This window comes from Gadus macrocephalus, chromosome 6, assembly GCF_031168955.1.
Source record: "Gadus macrocephalus chromosome 6, ASM3116895v1".
Taxonomy (NCBI): domain Eukaryota; kingdom Metazoa; phylum Chordata; class Actinopteri; order Gadiformes; family Gadidae; genus Gadus; species Gadus macrocephalus.
Window position 1 is genome coordinate 24,566,345 of NC_082387.1, and position 14,522 is coordinate 24,580,866.

The 14,522-nt window shown below is 46.7% G+C and overlaps 1 long non-coding RNA gene across 3 annotated transcripts; it reads right to left on the reverse strand.

The window, feature by feature from the left end:
- Positions 1 to 1,433: 1,433 nt before the first annotated feature.
- LOC132458930 (uncharacterized) lies at positions 1,434 to 9,183 on the reverse strand. 3 transcript variants are annotated; one of them, XR_009526030.1, is made up of 3 exons: positions 9,072 to 9,183; positions 4,100 to 4,220; positions 1,434 to 2,423 (listed from the first exon to the last, which is right to left on the reverse strand). It is a non-coding gene; the product is annotated as an uncharacterized LOC132458930 (long non-coding RNA). The 3 variants fall into 3 exon arrangements; XR_009526031.1 differs by lacking the exon at positions 9,072 to 9,183 and adding an exon at positions 8,296 to 8,312; XR_009526029.1 differs by lacking the exon at positions 9,072 to 9,183 and adding an exon at positions 4,888 to 5,132.
- Positions 9,184 to 14,522: the final 5,339 nt, after the last annotated feature.

A 14,522-nucleotide genomic window follows, 5' to 3' on the forward strand; every position in this document is an offset into this window, starting at 1 on the left:
AAACAACACAGCTGTTTGGTCCAGGGATAAGCAGCTTTCCCCCCAATGAAGACCAGAGTCACCCATCCCAGCAACCAGGATCACGCGATGGACGACGTGGATGCTTATATACCAACATGGATCACATCAGACCGCAGTTGTTGGTTAAAAGGCATTTTATTTTAGAGGTTTGACTTCATTGCACAAGATACATAGAAACAAAAACATTTCTTCAAGGAAGGAAAAGTTAAAACAAAAAATGTTGATCAACGGGAAACATCTCAGAGCACAATTTATAAGGCTACATACTCCAACTGGTCTTTACTCATTTCATAATAATGCATTCTATGTATTATTAGTATACGTATGGTCTTCAACCTTATAAAGACCATAATGTTCCAGTCAAGGCATAAGGTTTGTAGAGATGATATTTATGTGTTAGGGGTTAGACAAGTGCATTCAGAGACAGGTTATTAAACAGCAGGTTGGGTTAAGTTTTTTGGCAAAGTGCTTACAGGTAGACTCAGGAGGTTAGGAATCATACCAAGAATCTAAGGCCAGGGAGTCTGGATGACATCCATTTTAAAAGGATAAACAACAAGACCCAACCACGCACAGCCAATCCTCCTTTCCCAAGTCGGGTCGGGCCACGACACTCCACTGCTCAGCCAATGAACAGTGGTTACGGGCTGCATTTCTGCCCAGTGATGCACAAGGCGAAGGGCGGGGCTTACGGCCGGAGGGGCGACACGTGCCGCCCAACGAGGTCAGCGCCTGTCACATGGCATCACATCTGCCCACCGACCCCAGTCTGAACGTGCAGACACACATTTCCTTCTTCAAAAACAAACAACTTCTGTATATAGAGGTTCACAAAATGTGATGCGTGCACGCTTTAAAAGCTGATAAGGCTCTCATCAAGCGTTCGCTCCCAGTCGCATAGCACTATTAAAGCGTTCCCTAGAAGTGTGAGAAATCTGATAGCGCTCGTCATTGCCATGTTACACATGCACTCAGACTCCCAACCAACGCATGACAGAGCTCTTGAACAGCTTTTCTATAAGTGCACCAGAACATTGTGTTGGTAAATCCAAACTCTTTTAACTAAGCCAACAGAACCAGACCATTGTAGACTAGCCGCCATTTTTTAAAAGCCAAACACAAGGAACACAAAATGGCTCCAACAAAATACCAATAGCCACCAGAGCAACGTTTTGGTAAATTCAATAAACGCTAGAGTTAAAGAACACCTCTTTAACATATCCGCCCCAGCCGAGGACACTACGTTGTGGGTGAGTCACTCACACGACATTGCTAAATGCCACAGGAAGTGGTGTCACAGAGAAGTAACATCTAAGGCCTGGGTTTTGAAATTTGTCAGCTTGTGGTTAAACTACTCAAGCATTGTCTGGATTACCAACAATACTTGAAATTACCGACTTGAAATCTTTCAATTAAAGTGTCACAGCTTTATTAAATCAGTTCATAAACAAAGTCATATACATTCATCAATAAACACAATATTCGAAGATTCTAGGTTAAAATTAGGGCACGCACACACATGCACAGTTCAATGAAGAAAGACGTTTCAATGACAGTCCTGGTGTGCAGCCCAGGGCTCAGAAACAGAACAGGGGGAAATATACAAGTAGTGATGAATACAACGTCAAAGTCCTTCCTAAAAACGTTTCACTCGTATACTGTGCAAATACTGTTACAGATACCAAAACAAGCATGAATATGGACCGAGAGAGAAGGTCCCGCTTAGATTCTGGACACGCAACAGGGATTTCCTAAAGTGGAGAGTGATTGAAAAAAAAAAAGAAGAATATATAGAAAACACTGAAGAGAGCAATCGGTCTGCCCAGAGCTCCACTTTTGAGGAAATGATTACAGGCGGCACGCATCCCTTCAGCAGACCTCACCCCCTCACATCATTTCACCCGCCTTCCTCCTCGCTATACCACCAGAAAGGTTCACAGTTTAGAACAGCATTATCAGAACCTCAGCAACAACTATAGCTGAACACCCACCCCCCCCCCCCCCCAGGCCATGATGAACAACATCCAGCAGGACTAACTAAAACACAACAGGTCCTTACAGCAGGACTAGAGCCCTCTCAACACTATCGTTGGTGAGAGCAGGAGAGGGTGATGGATGTGGGAAAAGGGTGCTGGCGGGCCCCAGGCCTACGTTCTCAACCACTTTCTCTGTCCCAGCCCACCCGGTCAAATCGTCATCATCTTGTAGTCGTGCGGGTGGCTTCAGAGTATTTCAGGCTGGTGTCGGGGCTCTGATCAGGGCGGCGGCTGGTCCGGGGCCGTCTCGGTCATCTGCTTGGCACTGTAGTAGGACAGGCCCAGGCCCATGATGGCCAGCATCATGGCAATCTGGTTCACGGCCCGGTCGTGAGGCTTGGTCTGAACCTCTCCGGCCACTTGCCTCTGTGGCCAATCGGAGCAGAGACACAAAGGGGAGAAGGGGGAGAAGGGGTCAAGGGTCGTTCACCAGAGACAACAGACCATTCCAGATACTCCATCATGTCAACAAAGACCCCTTAAGAATTAAAAGGCTGATGACGCCATCGGGAAAGAGAGCAAACATTTGCATATTGATGTCAGGAAGCAGAAAGGTTTTCAATGGGCCGCCGTGTTACCCCCCCCCCAAACTCACTCATCTAAAATTTAGAGTATCTAGCATGGAGAGGAACCCAATGTTTCCTTGGACAGAGGAGGTATTTTAAGGGCTCGACCACCCCTCCCCCTCTCCCCTCCTAAACAAGGCATCCATTTTGAGTCAACTGCATGAGCAAAATGGCCTCCAGGGACTCTTGTTCTTCTACAACTATTGAGCTGGGCTTAAATCACTGCCTCATTATGTAAGGGACTTTTAATCAGAACAGCATTGTAGTTAACCATTTGGGGAGTTAACATGAAGCACATTCAATTTAAAATAAAGAACCCCGACCAAGCAAATCGATGGAAGCGTATTATAGCGAAAAATGCATTTAAGATGCATTAACGGGTGAAAGATATTTGTCCTGGACCCTTAACAGTTTGAGTTATTGAAGCGTGTTATGTGTGGCGCACTTACACATAAGAGCACGTTTCCACATGGTCTGCTGAATACCCAAGTCAACACTAACGAACCCATCCGGGAGACAGTGGTTTACAAAATGTAGATGATATGGGAACAATAGCTCTGCACAATGGACATGACGTAGCCCAGAGCACCGGCCGAGTGGCCGTACAGGGCAGATTATCACAACAGGAGTCCCAACAAAGGGAGCTGGAGGGGAAAGGATTGCCCCAAGATTAGCGTCAAGGGCGATCATGTCAGTGGTGGGTGATGATAGCAAAATCATTGTTAAGAGGGAATGTAATTGTAGAATCTATGGTTTCATTTCTTTTAAATCTATTCTTTAAAAATGCGCCAAAAGCAGTACCGCAATTAAAAAAAAAAATCTGAACAAAGCATCTAGTCTACAGATTAACATTTTGGGTTTAAATTTGTATTGAAGTTTAAATGCAGAAATATCTCATCGCATAAAGTTCAGGTAGGATAAAGGCGATTAGGATTTTAAGAAAAATAGTCATAGATAATAGGAGATTATCTCACATAAGTGCCGAGTGGTCAATTCGCTTCAACTTGAACGGCTCAGCGGATATTAAAAAGACATCTGCCAGTTCCAACCATTAGGCTCCAATCACATTAAATATTAACAGCCCATTGTTCGGGTTCATCTGCACTACAAGGAGCCTCTTATTCAATCAAAACTTCTATTCATTTTCAAGCCTGACGTTGAGAGAGGGTTAAGGGAAGGCATGCACATAGATTTCCCATCAACATGTTTTACATATCGTGTAAACCAGAACCTGCAGGGAAACCAGTAGGTCTCTGAAGAACATTTGGGATTTGGGTTGTGTTGCTCAGAGGCCGTTCTACACAAGAGCAGAGCGATTGAACAAAACGACCTGAATGACCTGCTGATCAGACCAGAGTCCAGGTGGAGAAGGAAGGCGTTCTGGAAGTTAACAGACCAGACTCCTGGTGTACCCGAAAGGTGTTCTGGGTAGTTCTAGTCAAGGGTCTTGAGGAGGTTCAGAGGTGCGGCCTGTACCTGGAGCAGTCTGAAGTAGCCGGGCGTCAGTCTTCCCAGCCGGATGATCATGTCTGTGGTGGACGGGAGGCAGCGGAGGAGGGTGGAGACTCAGCAGGGGGGGGGGGGGAGATCTGGAGGTCTAGAGAGAAAAGAGGCGTTCAGAATTAGTTAGGAACACATGTTCAACACTGGAAAGCATTTCAGAAAGCCGCCATGAGGTTCTGATGAGAAGTTTGAGATATTTCAGTTACTTTAAAGAACATAAACGAAGAGTCTCAAAAGAGAAAAGTTTAAAATAAGAACACTACTGATATTGACGCGAGAACAATGCATAGCTCCTTTAAAAAGCTCTGGACTGGCCCGGGCGTCCCCAGCCTGGAGCCTGTGAGCAACCAGCTGCAACAGTCAGCAGACAAATGGATTCTACATCTGGGAGGGGGGGGGTATTCAAGGCCATCCTTACCGTAAACTTTTAAAATATATTAAATCTGAAATACGTGGCAAAAAATTTGCTTACATAAAGTTTGACGTGTTTCTCATTATGAGATTATAGCAAAAAATGTTTTCACCCGATAAAAGATTTGATCGCAGGAAATAAAATCGAACGAGCGGGTGCGCTTAAACAATTTAAGAAAAGTGTCACTGTGGATGAACAGGCCGACGTCAGTGATAACTTGACCTCGTTCTCGTTTGCAGGGCTAAAAGGCAGTACTGGACCACGGACGCGTCAATTAACCAATCAGAACCAAAGGAACCCAGAGGAGTCGTGGTTTACGGTCAAATAGAAAACATGTGCAAGGAATCACCTTCAAAACAGCCTGCAGGCAAATACTACATTAACGGGTAATGAAAAGATAATCCGGATTCCAGTTGGTCCAGTCAGGTCTTTGATTAGTTTTAGGGTCCTCGCCTCTCCTAATCGAAAGTTTGGAGATTCTGTGAAGACGTTGGTCTCATACAACCCGAGGAAGAAACGCTGGTGGTTGGCCAAAAGAAAAAAGCCAACCTCGACTACACACAGACACACACACACGCCACGAGTTTTCACTCTGTAAAAGCATTGCACAGTTCTGTCTTTTATACAGAACTGGTTTTAGCCAATCCCAGCGGTGGGCTGGCCCAACAGACACGCCCATTTTTCACCCAGACACATGTCAGAATGCATCTCATCTTGCTGGGCTGCCTCAATTCAGCGCGGTCAACAAACCGTCCGGTGGGCGTTACAGTTAATCTGCTCGTCCGACGGTGTTACGACTACGAACGTCCATGTCACGGCACGGCACAACAGCCCTGCTGTGGGACTATAATCTGCCACAGCAGCAGTTAACCTCAGTTTACAGGAGCATGGTGAAACAAAACCATTCCAACGTTGTGCAACATCTACACCTAGAGCCCTTGGAGCCTAATTCAGGCTGAAGTCAACCATGCTGACTTCTCGCCAACTCATGTAGAGTGGCATGTATTCAGGTTTCAGTAGGGATACGTTTTTTTTAGGCATGACACACGCAGGAAGATAACATCTCGGGCTGGTTCACCCACCCGGACGAAATAAGATCAGATAGAAAACCCTCACGAGTCAAGTTTGATCACATGGCAATAAAGAGCATCAGGATCGGTTTTAAAGAGGAGAGGTATTGAGATCTTAAAAAAAAGAAAAAAAGACATGCATCTGTGGCAAGGCCGGCACCAGGACCACAGCTGGCCACATTCCTGCATTGCGTGGCAGGGAGGGGAAACACTTGGTGGATCAGTAGAGTAAAACGGATTATGCAAACTTTGTCAGGTGAGTCACCTTTGAGTAGCGAAGACATTGTTCACCAGAAACCAGGTTTGCCTGAATGCAAAGAGTCAGTGCGTCTGATATCGGGGCGTTTCCTGTTTGACTGTCACATCTCTGAACGCCAGCCGTTTGATCAGCTGTCAGGACTGGGGGTGGGTGGGTGGGGGGGGCGTGGTCGAGGCATGCACACACCTGGCCTAAATACTCGATGCACGAGTCATGCAGGGTGAGCACAACTCTGTAAACGTGGAGTCATGGAGTAGCCTAGGGTTGCTGTCGGGCAGTCCATTTTGCTTAGGCAGGGTTCTAACTGACTGAAGTGTCCCGGAAGAGTCCAAGAAGCAGCGAGGATAAGAGCAGTATGAACTCTCTCAATACCGAGGAAAGACTTCCTTTCTTATCTCCTTAAGCATGGGTTGCACTGGATCATCCTTTAGGAATGAAACAGGAGATGAAGCCGGCCCACAATTCCTTGCTGCAGGAACATTTAAAACGTTGCACAATTCATGAAAAAAGACAGATCAACATGACCGACAATTATTTGAATACAATCTGACTTAATTGGATCAACATTGTAGTTCCATAAATATGAGCGTGTCACATTGAACTTTTATCAATGTCACAAACATTTGGTTTCTCTTTAGTGAATGGTAGCCTATATATTCCTATGTATTTCAATTCCAAAAAGGTGTGGGTTGCCCTTGTGCTATGGTTGGTATGAGGCAGTCATGGATTTCTGGTATTTAGATTGACTTGGCTTCCTGCTTATTATTCAGAGGGCCATATGCCCCCGATAGACCTGGCTTCCTCCCTCAATCCCACTCAGTTTCTCTCTCCTTTCTGTCACTGAATCGTATTTGACTTCTGTTTGCATGTCATGCTTTTTTCATCTCAGCATTTTCGTATTTTCTAAACTCCTTGCCGTCCCTTTTCTATCAGCCTTTTTCACGCTCTACGTCTCTACTCGCTTCCTTTTCTCTCCCATCTCCTGCCGAGCAGCGCGGTTGGGCCGGTGTTGTGTCGAGATCTGTTTCCCCGTCGAGATGTGTTTCCCCTAGTCCCCGCCCCCGTCCGAAATTACCCGAAAAGGCCCTCTGTTCCATAGGAAAGGAGGCTCACACATCTTTCAAATTCATACTGCTGACTTATTTCCCCACAAGAGATAAGTGCTGTGATTTTCAGGCTGATATCATTCAATTTGACCATTTAGAACAGGGGGAACGCATCCTGACAGCTTGGAATATTACTGTCAGATACTGTTCCCCCTCTGTTCCATAGGAAAGGAGGCTCACACATCTTTCAAATTCATACTGCTGACTTATTTCCCCACAACAGATAAGTGCTGTGATTTTCAGGCTGATATCATTCAATTTGACCATTTAGAACAGGGGGAACGCATCCTGACAGTCATTATCTGGGACTAGGGGAAACACATCTCGACGGGGAAACAGATCTCGACACAACACCGGTCTAGGAATCCGTTTGTAAAAAGGGAAAGGACGGGAATAGCGGAGTGATCGTATTGGCTCCTGGGGTTCTGATCATCGTGTCCCCTCATCGCGTAGACAGACAGAAGGACGGACGTCCCGACTGTCTGCGTGCACCTTAGATACATACAGCTAACGAATTAAGTCACTCCGTTGCCGTCCAGAGAGAACCAAGAACCCCGCTGATACTGGCAGTATCAACGGCTACACGATGATCACAACCCAGCAGCCAATAAGAACCCGCTGCTATCCCTTTTTACAAACACTAGTGTTAAACCCGCCCAGCCGCACGGCTCAGCAGGAGAGGTATAAAGAGAGAGCGAGTCGAGAAGAAGAGCGTGGAAAGGTTGAGAGAGAAAAGCGACAGCGAAGAGTGGAGAAAATATGAAAGAACTGCAAAGAAATGGAAGAAAGATTGACAGACCATCAGAATTGCACATAGAGAGAAAGAGCGACAGAACGAGAGAATGAGCTTGAGAAAACCCGTGAGATTGACACAGGCGGCCAGGTCTATGCTGGTGCGTGGCATATAACCCTCTGAATGTTGAGCAGGGAGCCAAGTCAATGTAAAGACCAGCACTCCATGACAGCCTCATAGTAACCATAGCAAAAAGACCACCAAAACCTTCCTAAAGAGACGGCCTTCTAACAGAGGCCCAGGGTCAACATACTAGTGGTAAACAATGAATTGACTTAAGCGTTTATAACAAGCGCAGGTGCAGCTTTACTGTACAATTTACCCCCAATTAATCCAAACGTATAATACACCTCCATAGCTGGCCGCAGGGGGCGCATGGACACGCTGGCTTGAAGCCTCAACATAGTGGACAAGAACAAGATGTACTATCAACTTAAACTATTTGAAGGATTGTGGATTTTATTTTGAAATAATGTCGAGTGCTAGCCCATACTGAAAAGCTGATCATTGATATATGTATATTTTTTACCTCAAAACAAGATCATTTTTGTGTTGGCAGTAAGCGGGAGGCGATGAGGGAGCAGCTTCTATACAGCATCCAAATTTACAGTATCCAATTTACACCAATTCTAATTCAAGAGGGGGGGGGGGGGGGGGAGAAACAAAAAAAGGGGGGGGGAGAAACAAAAAAAGGGGCCGAGCTCAGCTTCGAAAAATATATAATTATATTAAACCGACATGTTGTGTGTTGTTTAAGTAAGGAAAAACGATCATGTATTGAACGAATTTAATGAAATAACTAATTCTTAAGATCATCGTTATACAGCCATAGGTGGCGGTTCTTTATTGCGAATAGGTATGCCCATTCTCTCAACTGAACGTATGCGTAATTTACAAAAGATTGCCGATACGTTAACTAACTAATTTCAGGACAATTGAATACTTAACCCCTTATTTATGCCCACAAGCTGCAGCTGGTGGGCTTGACCAAAAAGACTCTACTACGCTCTACAACAATGAGAAACCCCAAACCCCAGTGTCCCAATGGGTGTTCCAACTCTCTTCCCCAAAAGCAGAACTTTACAACGTTTTGTTTTCTTTAAAAAGTGCAACCTCTGGAGAAAAACTCAAGGTAAACATTGAGATGACCCTTGGAGATCACAAGCTGTTGATAAGGTTTCCCCCTACATGGCCATTTCGACACATAAAAGCGCTGCAAGCCAATAAACCAAAACCATACATGCCCTCACCTCCCTTGCACAATCTACAAGTGAAGGCCTATTCAATGCAGAAGTGGGTGCTTACCTTTCTGAGAGCTAGTTGATTTGTGATGCCCTGGAACACGATGTCCACGCTTTAAACACACGTATGGATGTGGGCGTGGCCACGTGGTCGCTTGTAGCCGCGCACAGAGGCGGCACACAAAAGACATGCACCATGGAGGGTTCACCTTCATCCATGCCTTGCTTGTCTCAATTCCATTTAATAACACCGTGCAAGTCGGCATTCTAGCAGATGTTGTCGCTGGTAGGCCTATATTGGGTAGTTGGTTTGTTCATTTGGTATTTGGTGTGTAGGAAGCGTAATCATGACCAGATGTGTGTGTATGAGTGTGTGTGGACGGGGGTGGCGGGGTCGTTTCAGTTATAATTACTCACTTGACCAAGTCATGACTGGAAACCAATACAACGTGTCTCCCTTTCTTCTTTACATCCCAAACATACACAAACAAATACAACACGCGCAAGCGCACACACTATTTCACTCCCTCTCGCTCTCTCCCTGTCAAAAATTAAAAAAAAGCTTACGAAACATGGCAGTTGGTTTGCATGTGGTGTGTTTTCATTGTTCATGCATCTCCGTGTAATCCAAGGGAAGTGTGTATTCTTGATGTTAATTTGGTATGACTGGCAGGAAGTTAGTGCAGCACAGTTTCCAGTTGGTTTTGTGTACAGTGGGCACACACAGTCTGTCTGTGGCCAGGTTGTGTTCACTGAGTCTGTTCATGTCCAATATGGTACTTTTGCCCCCCTCATGATTTGTCTGATGGGGCGGTTGTTGTGGGTTGGACAGAGTCCCAGGACCAGAACGCTCAGGGGACTGCTTCTGGATGTCACCAGGTTGGTGACGACCTTGCTGTGGAGCCTGTTGCTGTCCCTTTCCTTCAGGTGGTTATACAATTTCAGCGCTCACTTCTGGATGGGATTGGATATCATCCCATTTCTGCTCTGCATGCATCATTTGGTTTTATCCTTTGGACTATCTGGATCGATTTTCAGAATTCTGCAAAGAGTTTAATTTAGATGTTTGTCCAATTTTATAAAATCTTGGTTAGCAAGTGGACCCCACAGCCATAGATGGCAATGGGTCCTACCCACATATTTTGAACCAGGTGTTCAGTGGGATGTCTAGTTTGATGTTTCTTTTTAAGGCATAAATGGTAGGCCTACTCCTTGCCTTGTCTCTCAGGTCATTTCAAAATTGTATTACCGTGCCATCAAAGGCCTTGTGGGGTTGCCGCGTGACTTTCTGGAAGAAAATAATGATTATCGAGAAAAGGTCATTTAATCTTTGACCCACTTTTTTGGTCTGCTGGATGGACAGCGACATCTAGTGGCGATAAATCAATAGAAAAAACTAAGAACATAAGCCTTTCCGATAATTATTTAGTAGGCCTATATATACGAATAAATACTTATGTGTAGGGTTAATGAATAATAGGCCTCTTTCATTTTAAATATTCAATTATAGCTAAAATAGTTGCACTGCACAATCACATAAATACATTTGTTGTAAAGAAAGTTTTGTCATGGTCTGTGTCGTGTTTTGGTGTGTTTCCCTGTGTTTCCCTCCTGTGTTGATTACTGCTCCCTCCCCTTAATGTGTCTCAGCTGTTCCTCGTTGCGTGTCTTGTGTTTGTTACTCAAGCCCTTGTCTTTCCTTTGTTCCTGGTGCGGTCATTGTGGTTTGTTGGTCCTGCGTGTTCTCTGTGGTTACCTGTGTTCCCTGGTTCCTTGCCTTAGCCTTTTGGCGGAAATAAAGTGCCGTTCTCCCTAAACCGTCTGCATCTGGGTCCTACCTGCCTGCCTGCACCCACAACCCTAACAGAATGACAGCACCCAGATTGGAGCCAGCGGACGCTTTATTTTTCCGTGAGTTGGAGGATTTGTTGGTGACGATAATCATAGCTATGGATGGCTGGGAGAACATTCCCAGCAGGAAGGAGCAGGAAGCTGTGTTGGGGCGTACGTGCAGGGCTGTTGCGTCAAGGCCAGAGTTGGAGGACGCCTTACCCGAGTGGGCAGTCGAGCTGCTCAGCCCCACAGCCTTTTGGCCGGAGAGCTACATGCCACTGCCACCGGACTTTGGTGACCGGCCTAAGGCTCCTGCTCTCAGCCTCTGCCCCCGGTCCCCAGCTACCAGCCTCCTCCCTTACGGACAATCAGAGTGGGGGTGGTGAGTTTGGGGTACCACCCGGTTCCTCCTGGCACTCCAGCTCCCGCACTGACTCCGGTCCCCGAGCCCTGTCCGGTTCCTGAGCCCACTCCTCGCCTTCCAGAGGGGGACCGGCCTGCGCTCCTGCCTGAGGAGGCACGCCCTCCGCTCCTGCCTGTGGGGGCCCTCCCCTCCCTCCACCCCTTCCCGAGGGGGGGTCCCTCTTCAAGGTCTTCCAGAGGGGTCCCGCCTTCCAAACCTTTTGGAAGGGGCACGCCCTCTTCTCCAGAGGGGGTCCGCCCTCTACCTGGCCTTCCTCCTGAGGGGACCCGCCCTCTACCTGGCCTTCCTCCAGAGGGGGTCCGCCCTCTATCTCACCTTCCTCCTGAGGGGACCCGCCCTCTACCTGGCCTTCCTCCAGAGGGGGTCCGCCCTCTATCTCGCCTTCCTCCAGAGGGGACCCGCCCTCTACCTGGCCTTCCTCCTGAGGGGACCCGCCCTCTACCTGGCCTTCCTCCTGAGGGGACCCGCCCTCTACCTGGCCTTCCTCCAGAGGGGGTCCGCCCTCTACCTGGCCTTCCTCCAGAGGGGGTCCGCCCTCTACCTGGCCTTCCTCCTGAGGGGACCCGCCCTCTACCTCGCCTTCGCCGGCCTCCTGAAGGGTTCCGCCTTCGCCGCTGCCGGCCTTCAGAGGGGTTTCCTTGCCGCTGCAGGCCTCCTGAGGGACTGAGCCCTCATCGTCCTTGCCGCCGGCCTCCTGAAGGGTTCTGCCTTCACTCTGCCTCTGCTTGCCCCCCAGGCCGTCCGCCTGAGGCTCCCTGCCATGCCCTGGGGCAGTTTTCTGGCCACCCGCCTGACACCCCTCCGCTCTGCCCCAGTCCATTATTATTATTTTTAATCTTTTTTTTTATATATATCTTAAATATATTTATTAAGATGGTAAACAATAATTTAGCAACATGCAAAGACACACACAACACACAGAAACCAGTTATGTATTGTGGCAACCCGCTACCCGAATGAGCCGGGTTCCAGGTACGAATCACACGTTTTCGAGGGGTTAAGCCGCACTCGGCATTTATTGCATACAACTTCAAATAATATAATCGCGGTCTCTAGGGCCTCCGTGAGCCCTAGCCGCTCGCGGACCCGGGTGCTTCTCAGCTGCCTCTCGCTCCTGGTCTTCCCTCTCATGTCAATCCTCAGGCTCATTTTAAAATGGCTCCTCTGCATCCGGCCAGGTGTCCCCCAATCTCGCTGATTGGGGTGATTAGTGCAAAAGCAACACTGAAATAAATGGCTTCAAATCAACCATTTCACCCCACCTCGGACCCGCCCGGGACGAGGTTTAAGTTAAAACTAAAAAACACGACATTACAGTGACTCGGATCATGAGATCTGGGCCAGGCGCAGAACCCTACGCCGTCCACCGCCTCTACGTTGCCGCCGAACGGGTGACTCTGTCGTTTGAGGGGGTTCTCTGGGGGGTTCCCTTCACTGCAGGGGTTCCTGCCGGTTCCCCCGCCGTCTCTCCCTGACTTCTGGTCACTGGTCCTCTCCTCGTTCTTACATTTGAGGTTTTGTTCAGGGCCCTCCAGCCCCTCCCCAAGCCACACCCCCCTTCTAGGGTATTTTTTTTGATTGTCGTGGTCTTTCGTGTTTTGGTGTGTTTCCCTCCTGTGTTGATTACTGCTCTCTCCCCTAATGTCGTCACGCCATCTCCGCTCTGGACAGGCCAACCTCCTCCAGCTTCCGAGGACAAGGCTCCGAATTATGGGCGACCGCGCCTTCTGCTCAGCTGCGCCCAGTCTGTGGAATGCTCTCCCTGACCATAAGGGCCCCACAGACTGTGGATTATTTTAAAAAAGGCCTAAAAACCCATCTTTTTAGAAAAGCCTTTGGCTAATGTGCTATTTATTTATAAATAGCACATTATTTTCTTTTAATGTGCATTGTAGCACTTTGAGATCATTGAATTGTTATAAAGTGCGTTATAAATAAAATGTATTATTATTAATGGGTCTCAGCTGTTCCTGTTGCGTGTCTTGTGTTTGTTACTTAAGCCCTTGTCTTTCCTTTGTTCCTGGTGCTGTCATTGTGGTTTGTTGGTCCTGCGTGTTCTCTGTGGTTACCTGTGTTCCCTTGCTCCTTGCCTTAGCCTTTTGGCGGAAATAAAGTGCCGTTCTCCCTAAACCGTCTGCATCTGGGTCCTACCTGCCTGCCTGCACCCACAACCTTAACAGACATATTTGTCTTGTAGATCCCTTAGCTGTGTTGAAGTCAGTATAGCTTGGAATCGCGCGCAGATTTTTTTTTTTTAAATATTTTATCCTTTTTAAGATTCTACTTTTCAAATATCATTTTTTTAACATGGGAGTCACGAACCTAAATCAATTTTCAACCGTTTATCTTCGTTCAAACCATTTAGCAAATCTACACACTTGTATCTTCAATAATATCCAATTTCGATATCATTTAAACTTTATTCAGAATCAGTTTTAGTTTCATACCGGCTTCGTTTTCAGTTGGTTCATTGATTTACGTTGACGCTGGAGCGTGAGGACGTGCCAGATTGGGCGGTTTTTCCCCACTCAATTGAGCTACTTTTAATCACGCAGCGGCTCGCTATTCCCTAAACACACACACGGAGTTCAGGGCAATACATTTGACGTTTCAGATTTTTCAATTCATTTTACATTTCTGCATTTTTAGCAATGCTTTACGCTTTTCATTCAGCTTTCACTTTATTTGTTTCCAACCATTTACTTTCTCTTAAATGGTGTGCACGTTTACATTGTTCACTCCATTTAGACATTTGTTCAAATCCCTTCACTTGATTTAAGCCATTTGACGTTACTAAAAAATTTCTGAAGGAAATGCATTTTCTAGTTTAACTTGGCCTCTCCAGCCAATCCTAAACTCTCCACGATCATCACTCCCACTCACCTTTGTTACCTGTGTATTCACTACCCACAATGCAAACATTTCCCTGTAAGAATCTTGTTCAGCCACTCACTGAATGTATCCGTGGTAGTTTGATACCTGTACTTAATCATGATCATACTCAAATGTTAAAATCAAATATTTTGCTGGCAGACGTATCCTAAAAGTAAGTCTCTCTTCCCCTGTGACATCAGGATGGTCTCACAACTCTAGGGTAGTGATGCCACAGCATCAAGCACAGGACAAGTCAAATGTTATATGTTCTTCAGTCTTTTAGATCACTTCCCAATAATTTAGTGAATCAAGTTAATTACCACATACGAAAGTTTTCCATAACTAACTACTGGCCAAGAGTAGTCAATCACTGCACCGCAATCG